Source organism: Dama dama, chromosome 7 (genome assembly GCF_033118175.1).
Source record: "Dama dama isolate Ldn47 chromosome 7, ASM3311817v1, whole genome shotgun sequence".
Taxonomy (NCBI): domain Eukaryota; kingdom Metazoa; phylum Chordata; class Mammalia; order Artiodactyla; family Cervidae; genus Dama; species Dama dama.
Genome location: NC_083687.1, coordinates 36,847,445 through 36,863,663, shown reverse-complemented (window position 1 = coordinate 36,863,663; position 16,219 = coordinate 36,847,445).

The following is a 16,219-nucleotide window of genomic DNA, read 5'->3' as shown; positions in this document are numbered from 1 at the left end:
GTTGATATAAACACACAAATTACTATGTTGCATGGTAGAGTGAATAAGAATAAGATGTGATGCCAACACGGTGCTACAGTAGATTGAGGTAAATCTAGGAGCCATCTGAGTGTGTCATAAGAGTGATGCAAATGGGATGGCTTTATGATGGAGCCTTTGAAAGGTTGATGGGATACCTATGTGCCAAAATAGGAAAACAGTATATCTGTCAATTAATTTAGGATCATCTTATGCAGTAAGGAGGAAGAAGGCAATGGCAACCCACTCCAGTACTCTTGCCTGAATATCCCATGGACGGAGGAGCCTGGTAGGCTGCATCCATGGGGTGGCTAAGAGTCGGACACCACTGAATGACTTCACTTTCACTTTTCACTTACATGCATTAGGAAGGAAATGGCAACCCACTTTAGTGTCCTTGCCTGGAGAATCTCAAGGATGGGGAGCCTGGTGGGCTGCCGTGTATGGAGTCGCACAGATTCAGACACGACTGAAGCCACTTAGCAGCAGCAGCAGCAGCAGCAGCATGAAGTAAGAATCTCCAACATCCAAGATCAGAGCACCTGAGACATTACTATGTATAGCATTATAAGGTATCAGTGAATAATCAAGTCTGACACAAACACAAGAAATGTTCATCTTTTACCATTCATGTTGTATCTCTCATGCTTATGCTCCCATGATATACTGTGTATATTATTGTAGGGTTAAAATTGAGAAATACTTGTACGGATTTTTATGCATTTGGGAGAATCATATATGCCAATTTGGAGAGTTTGTCTTTATTCTACAAAACAACAGGAAACCAAGAATATTAGGTTCAAGAGAGCAGAATCTCCAAAATTAGAAAAGAGAAATTTTAATGTGCATTGAGGAGTTGTGGCTATGAAATTCGTTGAGAATAAGAAAGAGAGCAGAAAGAGCTGGGAATATTATGACACTAAAAATCAAAGAGGGCTCTGCCAAGTGAAAAGACAGAAAGGTTGTGAGAGATACAGGAAATGAAATAGACCTTGACCACATGCAAGGAATGAGGCAGACATAAGAGTCAGAAAAGGCATCCGTATGGGACTAGTTGAGTCAATCAATGAAACGTCAGAGAGAAGGGAGGAGATAAATTAAGGTTTAATCCAAAAGCATCTGAGCTCTATTTTCCTGTATTTCATCAACTTAGTACCAGAAATCACCAAGAAACGTTAAGGTTCTGCAGCAAATGATAGAAAGAAGTACTCTATGGAGCCTCTGCTAGACCCTCTGGAATACCAGAAGCAAAGCACGACTACCCAATGATAACAAACAGTAAGTCTCTAGTCACTTTCAACACTTAAGTAAGACATACATTGTAAAGAATAAAGGATGAATGGAAATAGAATGGAATCATCCCTTAAAAATTTACAGAGCCAGCCTAAAGAAAACTTAAAACCTAAACAAAATAGAAGTAATGGTCTCCTTAGTCATGTGTCCCCTTTCTCCAAGAGTTCCTCATTCCTTTTGCTGAATCCTCATTTACTAACCCTTCATTGCCTTACTCTCAGCAGATGGTCAGCTAATCACTAAAACAATAAATAATTAAACAGTGTTCACTCCTGAGATATAGTTGTATTGATGGACTCTTCAAACTGAAAAGGTTTCTAATCCCCTGAAAGTAAAACTCTAATACTGGAAGGATTCCTCCCCAGCCTCTTTCCAAAATGCTCAGTGGGCAGCAACTGTGAGTGTAGCTACTTAGACGTCTTCTGCTGTAATAATAACCTGAGGATAATGAAGACAGGAGATGGAGGAAACACTGAAAGATGTCGAGAAAGAACTGCATGGAAAAGTGGAAAAGATAGCAGAAGCCTTAAACGCCGATCTATGCTTGCACACCATACCATGTGATGGGAGCCAAGTGGGCCTCATCAGGGATGGATTTTTCAAGAAAGCTCATATGAGTTGGCACTGATAAGTTTGATTCAACTCAACTGTTTCAACCTGATTCTTTGATTCTAAGACTCAAAGCCACTTGTCTCATTTAAATGGTAACTCACTCCAGTGTTCTTGCCCTGAAAATCCCAGGGATGGGGTCGCTCAGGTTGGACACAACTGAAGTTCCTTAGCGGTAAGTCAAAACGGGAATATACTTATTGCCTATTTGAACACTGCTAAGAGATTTTAGAAGTTCTCTTCACAAGAAGAAAATTGTAACTATTTCTAGTGACAGATGTTCACCAGACTTCTTGCGGTGATCATTTTGCAATATATATCAAATAATTACACTGTACACTGTATGTGAAGAAAGGGAGGTGATTTAAAGAAATACAATGTAGACCACACTGAGGGGAGCAAATACCCTTTCTTGCATTCAAGATTCCAGTTTTCCCTTGTCCAGTCAGGTCTCTTGGTCTTCTATCCAACTTCAAAATGTTTCCGTCTCTGAGGCTCTATGCAATCTCATGTAAACTTGGATATTCTGAATATTCTTCCTCTCTTCAGTTGAACTGGTTTCATAAAAAAATTTTTGGTAACTCCCCAAAATTAAGTAATATTTTATGCAGCAAATTTTATACTTTTCTGTTTCCTGAAGAACTAAACTCTAAATTATTTTCCATTTTACAACACACAGTCATTGACCTAATTATACTATGTAAAAATATTATATATGCAATGCTATCCTAATATATTATGACATTTAAAAAATATACACAAAATATAACCTAAATGACAGGGAGATAAAAATAGCAAGAAATGGAAATGCTAATATTTTCTTCTCCAGAGGATGAGGGCACTCATTTTTATGGCCACTAGATTAATGAATTCTGAATGTACACACATAATCATAACAGTTGTTAAACTATAATAATAAAAGAATTTCTTTTATATATAGTTTCAATCAAAGTTCTCAGAATACCACAAGGGGCCAAGAATAAAACTTATACGTGAATAACTCTTTTCATATGCATATATATCATTTTGAGCTCAATTAATTAATCATTTTTAGTTATTTTGTTATTCCATCAACTTATCTACTGGTAAATAATCCAAACACTACAATAGATTTCTTTTTTTCAGGGTTTAAATCTCAAATAAAATAAAAGCAGAGTAATTGGCTTAAAAAAAATGGCCTAGTGAAAAAGTTGGCTTAAAGCTCAGCATTCAGAAAACTAAAAATCACAGCATCCGGTCCTATCATCTCATGGCAAATAGATGGGCAAACAGTGGAAGGAGTGGCTGACTTTATTTTTCTGGTCTCCAAAATCACTGCAGATGGTGACTGCAGCCAAAAATTAAAAGACGCTTACTCCTTGGAAGGAAAGTTATGACCAACCTAGACAGCATATTAAAAAGAAGAGACATCACTTTATCAAAAATGTCCATCTAGTCAAGGCTATGGTTTTTCCAGTGGTCATGTATGGATGTGAGAGTGGGCTATAAAGAAAGCTGAGCACCGAGAATTCATGCTTTTGAACTGGAGTATTGGAACAGATTCTTGAGAGCCCCTTGGAATGCAAGGAGATCCAAGCAATCCATCCTAAAGGAGATCAGTGCTGGGTGTTCATTGGAGGAACTGATGTTGAAGCTGAAACTCCAATATTTGGCCACGTGATGCGAAGAGCTGATCAATTGAAAAGACCCTGAGGCTGGGAAAGATTGAGAGCAGGAGGAGAAGGGGAAGACCAAGGATGAGACTCTTGGATGGCATCACTGACTCAATGGACCTGGGTTTCAGCGCCTTCTGAGAGTTTGTGATAGACACAGAAGCTTGGCATGCTGCAGTTCATGGGGTTGCAAAAAAGTGGACACAACTGAGTAACTGAAACGAACTGAACAGAAATGGCCTAGAAGAATAAATAAAATGTCGTATAGAGATCATTATTTATATATGCATTTGTAAAGAAAATTAATGAAAAAATACAGAAGACTTACAGTTTGCTGAAATAGAATGTATACTCACTCAGAGCGGAATATACATATAATCTAGAAAAATACTTTCTCAGCTTCTGATGACTTCTAAAGAAAGGGACTCCATGAGTTTCATCTTCAGTCTATTATGGACTCCTTTTTACTTCCTTCCTCAAGTTACCTCCATGAAATATCTTCCCCAGGTTATAAAACACACTTTGGGCTTCTGGTTCAGACAAGATGACCTTGATCTCTTTGTGCCCACTCCTCTGTTTATTCTGGAAATAAGAAGAGACCACTAAAGGAGACCTATTATAGTTGGCCAGAAGAAGGTGAACTAGTTTAGGGCCTGAAGAATGGAAGAGAAATGCAGCAGCACATGACAGAAGACAGTCCAGGCCCAGCATTCCTGACCTCCAACCTAGCATCAGAAGGCAGCCTGAGTGGGGCTGTTCCTCCCAAGGAATAAATGTGAAGGAACACCAGGTGGTGGTTTAGTTGCTAAGTTGTGTCTGATTCATTGGGACCCCATGGACTGTAGCCCACCAGGTTCCTCTGTCCACGGAATTCTCTAGGCAAGAATACAGATTCCCATGTCCTCCTCCAGGGGATCTTCCCAACCCAGGGATTGAGCCCAGGTCTTCACAAGGCAAGTGGATTCCTTACTGTCTGAGCCACCAGGAAATACTGAATAATTTAATAATGGCATGGATATTTGGAAATTAAAAGGATAAAAGCATATTGAATATTAGATAAAGTAGATTTTAGAGCAAAGAAAATATCTAAGGACAAAGGACTACAAAGACATTACATAAGGAAAAAAGAGTCAATCGAGCAGGAACACATAATAATCCTAAATATGTATACATCAAACAACATAATCTCAAACTATTGAAGCAAAATTAGATACATCATATGAATACTCATATACACTTTACTAAGTTTGAAACTGTGATGTAAAACTTTTGGAAAAGAAATCATCAATCCAAGATAGTTTGACCAGAGAATTCTAACAAATATTTTAAAAATTAAGATCAATTTGACATAATCTCTTCAAGAAAATGAAAGAGTAGGAAACCATTCCCAACTAATTAGATGGGGCCAGTATTACTCTATATCAAAATCAGACAAAGGCAGAATAAAAAGGAAATTTTACACTAACATTTCTCACAAATTTGGAATTAAAAGTTTTCACTCTCACACATACAAATCAACCAAATGAATTCAACACTGTAAAAAAACATCTCTTAATAGTTTCTCTTCCCTTCCTAAGTCTGGTCACATTACCTATCTCTTCATAGCGTTTAAGTTAATCAAGTGTACAGACAGTTCAGTTCAGTTCAGTTCAGTCGCTCAGTCGTGTCCAACTCTTTGTGATCCCATGAATTGCAGCACACCAGGCCACCCTGTCCATCACAAACTCCTGGAGCTTACTCAAAATCATGTCCACCGAGCCGGTGACGCATTCCAGTCATCTCATCCTCTGTCATCTGCTTCTCCTCCTGCCGCCAATCCCTCCCAGCGTCACAGTTGGGGTCCCAGTAAGAATATTATCATACCAGAAATACAGTGACAAATCCTTGTGTCTAGGTCAAATCAGAAACTGATTAAAGTTAATCCTACCCAGTCATTTTAAATGTCTAGCAAAAATCACTGCAACTAGATTCATAAGATAAACAAAACATATCTAGTACATAGAAATGGTGGGTGTGTTTGATATTCTTTATTTGCCCCTCAGGTACCCTGTTGATCATTTTATCTTATGTTATGAACCTTTGGAGGCTGAGAAGACCAGACTTTATCCCTCTAGCTCTCCTGGCCTCTGACTTCTACTTGAGTTTGGCCAGTGGTGGACAAAAGAAATTGGTGAGTCAGTGGAGAAAGAGATTCGTGGATTGATTCTTTCCTCTGACTCCTTTCTTGCTGGGAAGTGGCCAAATCTCTCCACTGAAGCCCAGAGTTCTGGTCTGAGGCCCTCGCTTTAGCTGCAGCTATGTACAAGACTCTTTAGAGACTGCAATATCCATTCTCATCTTTGCCCCGTGGCCCTAAAATTGCTCATGCACCCCTGTTCTTGCATGTCTCAAAGAGTTTTGCTTTTCCTTTTAAGCTTTCCTTAGCTCCTACAGCTTCCAAATCCTTAAAGTCCATTGTGTGTTAGTCGCTCAGGCATGTCTGACATTTTGTGATCCCCATGGACTGTAGCCTACAAGGCTTCTCTGTCCAAAAGACTCTTCAGACAAGAATAGTGGAGTGGGTAACCATTCCCTACTGAATGGATCTTCCCTGACCCAGGGGAGCAACCCAGGGCTCCCACATTGCAGGGAGATTCTCTATCTTCTGCGCCACCAGGGAAACCAGTTTTCTTTATTTTCCTTATCTGTGTAAATCATCTTGATTTCTGATAATGATAGGGGTGTCTATGGAGCTGCTAGATAGATGGTTCCTCAAAGATCTATTGTTAAACTGCTTACAACAGGGAGGGTACATCTTTTTTCTGACTCCAAAATCATAAATACAAGAACATGTCTCAGGTCATGTAAAAATAAGTGCTGAGAAATCAATGACTTAAGAATGAATTTGGTAAAAGTGCACAAACTTTAAACTATAAGATGATGAATAAGATCTGAGGATCTAATGTGTAACATGGTGACTATGGTTTGTAATGTGTCATTGACTTTTGTGGGGTTTCCCAGGTGATGTTAGTGGTAAAGAACCCTCCTGTGAGTGCAGGATGCCTAAGAGACGTGGGGTGAATCCCTGGGTCAGGAAGATCCCCTGGAGGAGGGCATGGCGACCCACTCTAGTATTCTTTCCTGGAGAATCCCCATGGACAGAGGACCCTTGCAGGCTATATAGTCCATGGGGTCACAAGAGTTGGACATGACTGAAGTCACTTAGCACACATATAAGAGAGGAAAACTTAAAAGTTCTCACCAAAAACATCTTTAAAGGTAAATATGTGAGGTGATATTAATAGATATGTTAATTAAATCAATGAGGGAATCCATTAATCATGTATACCTATATAAATTGTCATGTATACTTTAAACATCTTGCCATTTTATCTGGAAATTATATTTTAAAAGACTGAACAAAGAAAAAAAAAACAAGAATTTCAATGCTTTTTATATAATATTGTAGATATTTCAGCCATTACTCTTGGTATGTAAAAGCGTTTTTTTTTTTTTTTTTTTTTTTTATTCCAGATAATAACCAGTCGGATTCACTGCATATTCAGAAATGGAAGAACCCTTGGAAATTATCTAGACAATTCTCCCATATTAATGATATATAAGTAAATCCAAGAATGATTAAGTCACTTATCCAAACTTATAAAACTCGATGCAAAAGTAACAATAGAAAGCAAGTTTCCTAGGTTTAGGGGAATCATACCGAATTACCCGGGAAATGGAAATATCTCCTATGCTCTGCAAAACTTGATTCTTATCTCTTTCACAGAAGTGATCATATTCTGCCTTGTATTCAGTGTACAGTTAGCGTAAGTTTTAACAACTGAGATAAATTCCTTGAAGGTTCAATCCTGGCATGTCTGTTCTTCTCACTCTATATTCTCACTTATGGCTAAAGCTCTTTATCAAAGGCACTTCTTCTCCCTGGAACACCCTCGCTCTTTCACTTCATGACTTTCCCGACATCTTTCAGATCTAAGTAAAAACCACTTCCACAAAGCTGCCTTTTGTGATTCTGAGACAGCTCAAATCTCCTTATTATGTGGACATATGGCATTCTGTGCTTTTCCCTGTTGACACGTGTCCAATTATGGTGCAACATGTAGCTTTGAAATTTATCTCATTTCTCCTTTTCTATTAAAATTTAAGTTTAAATTTAGAAAGTCCACATGTGTGCTCTTGACTACTGTCCATTCTTTGCATCCAGCAGGTCTTTGTTAGGTGTTTGTGCAATTAAACACATTTATTTGTGCAGAGTTAAATTCCAATGAATTTTTGATGCTACTCTCACAGCACACAGTGAACTAATACCATTGAGGTCTTTTCTTCCCACCTAAACCCTCATACCCTGATTATTTGGACATAATTTCAGAACTAGAACTGTGGAGGCTTCCCTTGTGGCTCAGCTGGTAAAATATCTGCCTGCAATGTGGGAGATCTGGGTTTGATCCCTGGTTTGGGAAGATTCCCTGGAGAAGGGAAAGGCTACCCACTCCAGAATTCTGGCCTGGAGAATTCCATGGACTCTAGAGTCCATCGGGTCACAAGTTCAACATGACTGAGTGACTTTCTTTCACAGAACTGTGGATGCATTTGTTTTAATTTTTACCCTATTAGATGGAAAGCACTGGATGTTTGGTCTTTTATTCCACATACACTAGCCCTCACAGTTTCCTGTCCTAAGATAATGTGATAATTGAGTCACTGACTAAAAGGTGAAGACCTGCACAGAACTAGAAACAGTCTGTGCAGTAGCGTGGCTGTGAGGAGCTACCCCTTGTCCAAGGTCAGGGATAGCGACCTAGAGAGCCAGGCTGTGACACGGTGAGAGCGATGGCCAGGAGGAGCTTCCCGACGTCCGAGGTCAGGGGCAGCGGCCAAGAGGAGCTACACCAAGTCTGAGGTCAGGAGCATTGGCCGAGAGGAGCTAACCTACACCAGAGGTCAGGAATGGCGGCTGAGAAGACCTACCACATGCCCGAGGTCAGGGCCGGCGGCAAAGAGGAGCAACCCCACCTCCAAGGAGCAGCTGCTGTGGGGCGCAGGAGGGCTGAGAGGAGCTACTCCACGTTCAAGGTGTCAAGGTCAGGAGGGGCGGCAGTGAGAAGATATCCCTCGTCCAAGGTAAGGAGCAGCGGCTGCACTTTGCTGGAGCAGCCATGAAGAGATACCCCATGTCTGAGTTAAGAGAAACCCAAATAAGATGGTAGGTGTTGCAAGAGAGCATCAGAAGGCAGACACACTAAAACCATAATCACAGAAAACTAGTCAATCTGATCACAGGACAACAGCCTTTTCTAACTCAATGAAACTAAGCCATGTCATGTGGGGCCATCCAAGATGATCGGGTCATGGTGGAAAGTTCTGACAGAATGTGGTCCACTGGAGAAGGGAATGGCAAACCACTTCAGTATTCTTGCCTTGAGTACCCCATGAACAGTATGAGAAGGCAACATGATAGGATACTGAAAGAAGAACTCCCCAGGTCGGTAGGTGATCAGTGGAGAAATAACTCCAGAAAGAAAGAAGGGATGGAGCCAAAGCAAAAAAATCCAGTTGTGGATGTGACTGGTGATAGAAGCAAGGTCTGATGCTGTAAAGAGCAATATCGCATAGGGACCTGGAATGTTAGGTCCATGAATCAAGGCAAATTGGAAGTGGTCAAAAAGGAGATGGCAAGAGTGAATGTCGACATTCTAGGAATCAGTGAACTAAAATGGACTGGAACGGGTGAATTTAACTCAGATGACCATTATATCTACTACTGTGGGCAGGAATCCTTTAGAAGAAATGGAGTAGCCATCATGGTCAACAAAAGAGTCCGAAATGCAGTACTTGGATGCAATCACAAAAATGCCAGAATGACCTCTGTTCATTTCCAAGGCAAATCATTCAATATCATGGTAATCCTAGCCTATGTCCCAACCAGTAACGCTGAACTTGAATGGTTCTATGAAGACCTACAAGACCTTTTAGAACTAACACCCAAAAAAGATGTCCTTTTCATTATAGGGGACTGGAATGCAAAAGTAGGAAGTCAAGAAACACCTGGAGTAACAGGCAAATTTGGCCTTGGAGTACAGAATGAAGCATGGCAAAGACTAATAGAGTTTTGCCAAGAGAACGCACTGGTCATAGCAAACACACTATTCCAACAACACAAGAGAAGACTCTACACATGGACCAGGTGGTCAACACTGAAATCAGATTGATTACATTCTTTCCAGCCAAAGATGGAGAACCTCTATACAGTCAGCAAAAGCAAGACCAGGAGCTGACTGTGGCTCAGATCATGAAGCCCTTACTGCCAAGTTCAGACTTAAATTGAAGAATGTAGGGAAAACCACTAGACCATTCAGGTATGACCTAAATCAAATCCCTTATGATTATGCAGTGGAAGTGAGAAATATATTCAAGGGACTAGATCTGATAGACAGAGAGCCTGATGAACTATGGACAGAGGTTCGTGACATTTTACAGGACAGGGATCAAGATCATCCCCATGGAAAATAAATGCAAAAAGGCAAAATGGTTGTCTGAGGAGGCCTTACAAATAGCTGTGAAAGGAAGAGACGTGAAAAGCAAAGGAGAAAAGAAAAGATATTCTCATTTGAATGCAGAGTTCCAAAAAATAGCCAGGAGAGATAAGAAAACCTTCTCAGTGAACAATGCAAAGAAATAGAGGGAAACAAAGAATGGGAAAGACTAGAGATCTCTTTAAGAAAACTAGAGATTCCAAGGGAACATTTCAGGCAAAGATGGGTTCGATAAAGGCCAGATGGTATGGACCTAAGAGAAGCAGAAGATTTTAAGAAGAGGCGGGAAGAATACACAGAAGAACTGTACAAAAAAAGATCTTCACGACTCAGATAACCACAGTGGTGTGATCAATCACCTAGAGCCAGAAGTCAAGTGGGCCTTAGAAAGCATCACTACGTACAAAGCTAGTGGATGTGATGGAACTGCATTTGAGCTATTTCAAATCATGAAAGATGATCCTGTGAAAGTGCTGCATTCAATATGGCAGCAAATTTAGAAAACTCAGCAGTGGCCACAGGACTGGAAAAGGTCAGTTTTCATTCCAATCCCTAAGAAAGGCAATCGGAAAGAATGCTCAAACTACCTCACAATTGCACTCATCTCACACGCTAGTAAAGTAATGCTCAAAATTCTCCAAGCCAGGCTTCAGCAATACGTGAACCGTGAACTTCCAGATGTTCAAGCTGGTTTTAGAAAAGGCAGAGGAACAAAAGATCAAATTGCCAACATCTGCTGGATCATTGAAAAAGCAAGAGAGTTCCAGAAAAACATCTATTTCTGCTTTATTGACTGTGTGGATTACAATGAACTGTGGAAAATTCTGAAACAGATGGGAATACCAGACCACCTGACTTGCCTTCTGAAAAACCTGTATTCAGACCAGGAAGCAACAGTTAGAACTGGACATGGAACAACAGACTGGTTCCAAATAGGAAAAGGAGTACGTCAAGGCTGTATATTGTCACCCTGCTTATTTAACTTATATGCAGAATACATCATGAGAAACACTGGGATGGAAGAAGCACAAGCTGGAATCAAGATTGCTCGGAGAAATATCAATAACCTCAGATATGCAGATGACACCACCCTTATGGCAGAGAGCGAAGAGGAACTAAAGAATCTCTTGATGAAAGTGAAAGAGGAGAGTAAAACAGTTGGCTTAAAGCTTAACATTCAGAAAACTAAGATCATCGCATCTGGTCCCATTACCTCAAGGGAAATAGATGGGGAGACAGTGGAAAGAGTGTCCAAAAACACTGCAGATGGTGACTGCAGCCATGAAATTAAAATATGCTTACTCCTTGGAAGGAAAGTTATGACCAACCTAGATAGCATATTAAAAAGCAGAGATATTACTTTGCCAAGAAAGTTCCATCAGGTCAAGGCTATGGTTATTCCTGTGGTCATGTATAGATGTGAGAGTTGGACTGTGAAGAAAGCTGAGCACAAAAGAATTGAAGCTTTTGAACTGTGGTGTTGGAGAAGACTCTTGAGAGTCCCTTGAACTGCAAGGAGATCCAACCAGTCCATCCTAAAGGAGATCAGGCCTGGGTGTTCATTGGAAGGACTGATGCTGAAGCTGAAACGCCAGTACTTTGGCCACCTCATGCAAAGAGTTGATTCATTGGAAAAAGACCCTGATTATGGGAGGGACTGGGGCAGGAGCAGAAGGGTACGACAGCTGAGATGGCTGGATGGCATCAACGACCGGATGGGCACGAGTTTGAGTAAACTCCGGGAGCTGGTGATGGACAGGGAGGCCTGGCGTACTGTGATTCATGGAGTCGCAAAGAGTCAGACACGACTGAGCAACTGAACTGAACCTAACTGAGAGACAGTCCTCTGAACCTGCCAGTTGAATCTAATTTTTACCATAGGATTCTTAACTTCGCTAGAGAAGTTCAGTTTCTTAGCTATACCCTCTGATCATGACAGATAAAAATACTTTAAGTACAGCCTACAAATCAAATATTCTTACATTGTACACAGACACATTATCTCTCTTCAAAGGTACAAAGGAAATTCACCTCCTTGATGAATTGTTACCTACTTTTCCTAGATGAAAGTACCATCTTCTTCCTTATGGCTTCCTAACTTCATTCTCACCATTTTCATTTCCCTGACCACATTCTGACTTATAGTTAATTATCTGAACAACACCAATCCCAAATCCTTTAATTCACTTCCCATGGGGCTACATGGGTATGCCAACTCTCCTGAAGTTACTTGTAGTTGAGTATCAAACATGGCAGAAACTGGCCAGCCATTTGTCCTTTCTGAGGTAAATATTATAATTAAAAACAAATAGCCAGCCTCTGGCATTTTGGATAATCTGACAACTGGACAAAATCTTAACTGCTATTCCTATAATTAAAAACAAATAGCCAGCCTCCGATATTTTGGATAAACAGATGATGGGACAAAATCTTAACTGCTATTCCAGATAAAACTTCCCTTTGTGTTAGTGTCTTTCTTTTAGAGAGAACATGCATTCCATATAGCGTTCAGGTAAACAGAGACGGGACTTATATGTTAGCTGGAAAAAAACTCCACTGTTGCAGGAAACAAAAGTAGACAAATCACTCATCTTCTGTATACTTCAAAACTCATTTTATTAGGAGCTGGCAGCTCAGGCAGTAAAGAGTCCCCCTGTAGTACAGGAGACCTGGGCTCCATCCATGGTCAGGAGGATCCCTGAAAGAGGGCATGTCAAACCACTCCAGTGTTCTTACTTAGAGAATCCCCATGGACAGAGGAGCCTGGCGGGCTGCAATCCAAGGGGTCGTCAGTTCATGGGGCCATAAAGTGTTGGACAGGACAGAGCAACTACACACAGCAAACTTCTCAAGTTGACATACTGACATTTAGAAACAGTTTCTCTCACTAGTGTGCCTAACTACAACTCCTGCTTTTCAATGGAAGATCAAAGATAAAAGTAATATTCCATAACAGGCAAGTAATTGTTTCTATCAATGATTTGTTCTTAAAACTAAGCTAGAGAAGTACATTGTGAGATAGAGCAGATAATGAGAAGTATAAGAGATCCAAACAGGGAAGCTGTTCAACCAATCGATAATATTCTTTTAGGAAAAAAGAAAAAAACTCAGTTTGGAATCATGTTTTATATAGAGATTTGCATAATCTTTGGACATGTAAAGGATTTTCTACTCTAATTTTCCTTTTCCAGTTGAAAAAACCAACCCATAGAGAAGCAAAGATAGGTTTTCCAAGTCAAAGAGAAGTTATGTTAGGATTCTGATGAGAGCCCGGTGACAGGCCTTAGGGTCCAGTTGCTTCATTTTTAGGCTGACAGGCTGGAGATTGGGGTACCCAGTAGTGGTGCCATCTTCAGGCTGAATTGCTTTTTGAGAAACGTCTTTCTCTGCTCTTAGGCCCTCAACTGATTGCATAAAATCCACAATCTATAGGTTTAAATGTTAATTACCTCAAAGAAAATATGTTCCAAGGTGAGCATGTCAAAGAACTACAATTTTAAAGAAATGTGCAATTCTATGGAATATGTTACCATGTGACACTTTATTTGGAATTGAATATCTATGCTACCTATTCCACATTCAAGACCTTGAAAGGGAAAACAAGATTGACTTTTTCTTTTTTCCCCATTTAATCATGTCCAGTGTTTTAGTGCATGCAGGTGGCTGTTCCAAAATTTCAGAGGCTGGGCGGTTTATAAACCATGTTATTTGTCACCGTTCTGGAGGCTAGAAGTCCAAGATCGGGGTGCCAGCATGGTTGAGTGAGTGAGGGCCTCTTCCAGGATATATCTCTGAATAGAAGGGATGAGCAAGTATTTCAGGCCTCTTTCACAAGAGCCCTAATCCCATTCATGTGGGCTCTGCCCTGATGGCCTCACCATTTCCCAATGGTCCCACCTCTTATAATCATCACTTTGGGGATTAGGTTTTCAACATATGAATTTTGGAAGAAGACAAGTATTTAGATCATGGCACCCAACGAGGAGACTGACTTGTCTAAGGTAACCCAATGCCTCATGCGTACTGAATGCTCTGTGGTGCTGATAGGGAGCCAAGGACTAAGGAAGTTGAATAAGGACCAGCAGCCCTGGGTGGAGGGTCTGAGATGGCAAATTCCTTGATGGATTTCACAATAATATATGAGTATCTCCCGTGTCTTCCTTGGTTAACACTCATTGAGGATTCCCCCTCCTATACATGTTCCTATTTGAAATATGAGTTAATTACTGAGTTCTTAGACAAAGTACCATTTGACCAACATGATAATATGACGACTATGCATATTAGTAAAAAGGCCTTTGACAGATACAAATTTCAGAGTGGAAAGTCCTCAAGACTTTATTCACTTCAGATAGTTTGGGGATCTCCCAGGCCCATTCTTGGGTTCCATAATCAGCTAGGACTCCAAGAGCTCACTGAAAGCTGTTATAGATGTGGTTATATTTTGTTCCAGTTCTTTGATTTATTTTTAATTCATTTTTAATTTTTACTGAAGTATAATTCATTTACAATGCTATAAATGTCAGTTTTTGTTGAACAGTGAATAACTTGTATATACATATGTATATCCACTTTTGTTTAGATTCTTTTCTCATATAGCAACAAACAGGTTCCAAAAAGGAAAAAGAGTATGTCAAGTTTGTATATTGTTGCCCTTCTTATTTAACTCATAAAGATAGTACACCATGAGAAACGCTGGGCTGGATGAAGCACAAGCTGGAATCAAGATAGCCAGGAGAAATATCAATAACTTCGGATATGCAGATGACACTACCCTTATGGCAGAAAGTGAAGAAGAACTAAAGAGCCTGTTGATGAAAGTGAAAGAAGAGAGAGAAAATCTTGGCTTAAAGCTCAACATCGGAAAAGTAAGTTCTTGGCGTCCCGTTCCATTGCTTCATGGCAAGTAGACGGGGAAACTGGACAGTGGCTGACTTTGTTCTTATGGGCTCCAAAATCACTGCACATGGTCACTGCAGCCATGAAATTAAAAGATACTTCCTCGTTGGAAGGATAGTTATGACCAACCTAGACAGCATATTAAGAAGCAGAGACATTACTTTGTCAACAAACTTCCGTCTAGTCAAGGTTATGTTTTTTCCAGTAGTCCAGTGTTGATGTGAAAGTTGGACTATAAAGAAAGCTGAGAACCATAGAATTGAAGCTTTTGAACTGTGGTGTGGAGCAGACTCTAGAGAGTCCCTTGGACTGCAAGGAGATGCAACCAGTCCATCCTAAAGGAGATCAGTCCTGAGTGTTCATTGGAAGGACTGATGTTGAAGCTGAAGCTACAATATTTTGGCTACCTGCTGCGAAGAGCTGACCTATTTGAAAAGACCGCAATGTTGGGAAAGATTGAAGGCACGAGAAGAAGGGGATGACAGAGGATGAAATTGTGTGGTGGCATAACCGAGTCAATGGACATGAGTTTGGGTAGATCCTGGGAGTTGGTGATGGACAGGGAGGCCTGGCATGCTCGGTTCATGGGGTCGCAAAGAGCAGGACACGACTGAGTGACTGAACTGAACTAAACTCAAGTAGTTCATTACAGAGTTGAGTAGTGTTTCCTGTTCTATACAGTAGGTACTTACTGGTTATCTATCTTATATATATTAGTGTGCACACGTCAATCCCAATGTCAAAATTCATCCCTCCCTTCTTGCCCTTGGAACCATAAGATAATTTTCTACATTGTGACTCTCTTCCTGTTTGTAAATAAGTTCATTTCTACCATTTTGCAATATTCCACATATCAGTGATATCATATACATTTGTCTTTCTCTTTCTGACTTACCTCACTTTGTATGACAATATCCAGGTCCATCCATATTGCTTCTGATAGCATTATCTTGTTCCTTCTTATGACTGAGTAACATTACATTGTATATCTGCACTGCATCTTCTTTGCCCATTTCTCTGTTAATGGACATTTAGGTTGCTTCCATGTTCTGCCTATTGTAAACGGTGCTGCAATGAACACTGCTATGCTTAATCACTTAGTCGTCCCCGACTCTTTGCGACCCAATGGACTGTAGCCTGTCAGGCACATCTGTCCATGGGTGTAGTCCCCGTGTACAATAATAGGCAAGAAGATTGGAGTGGGTTGCCATCCCT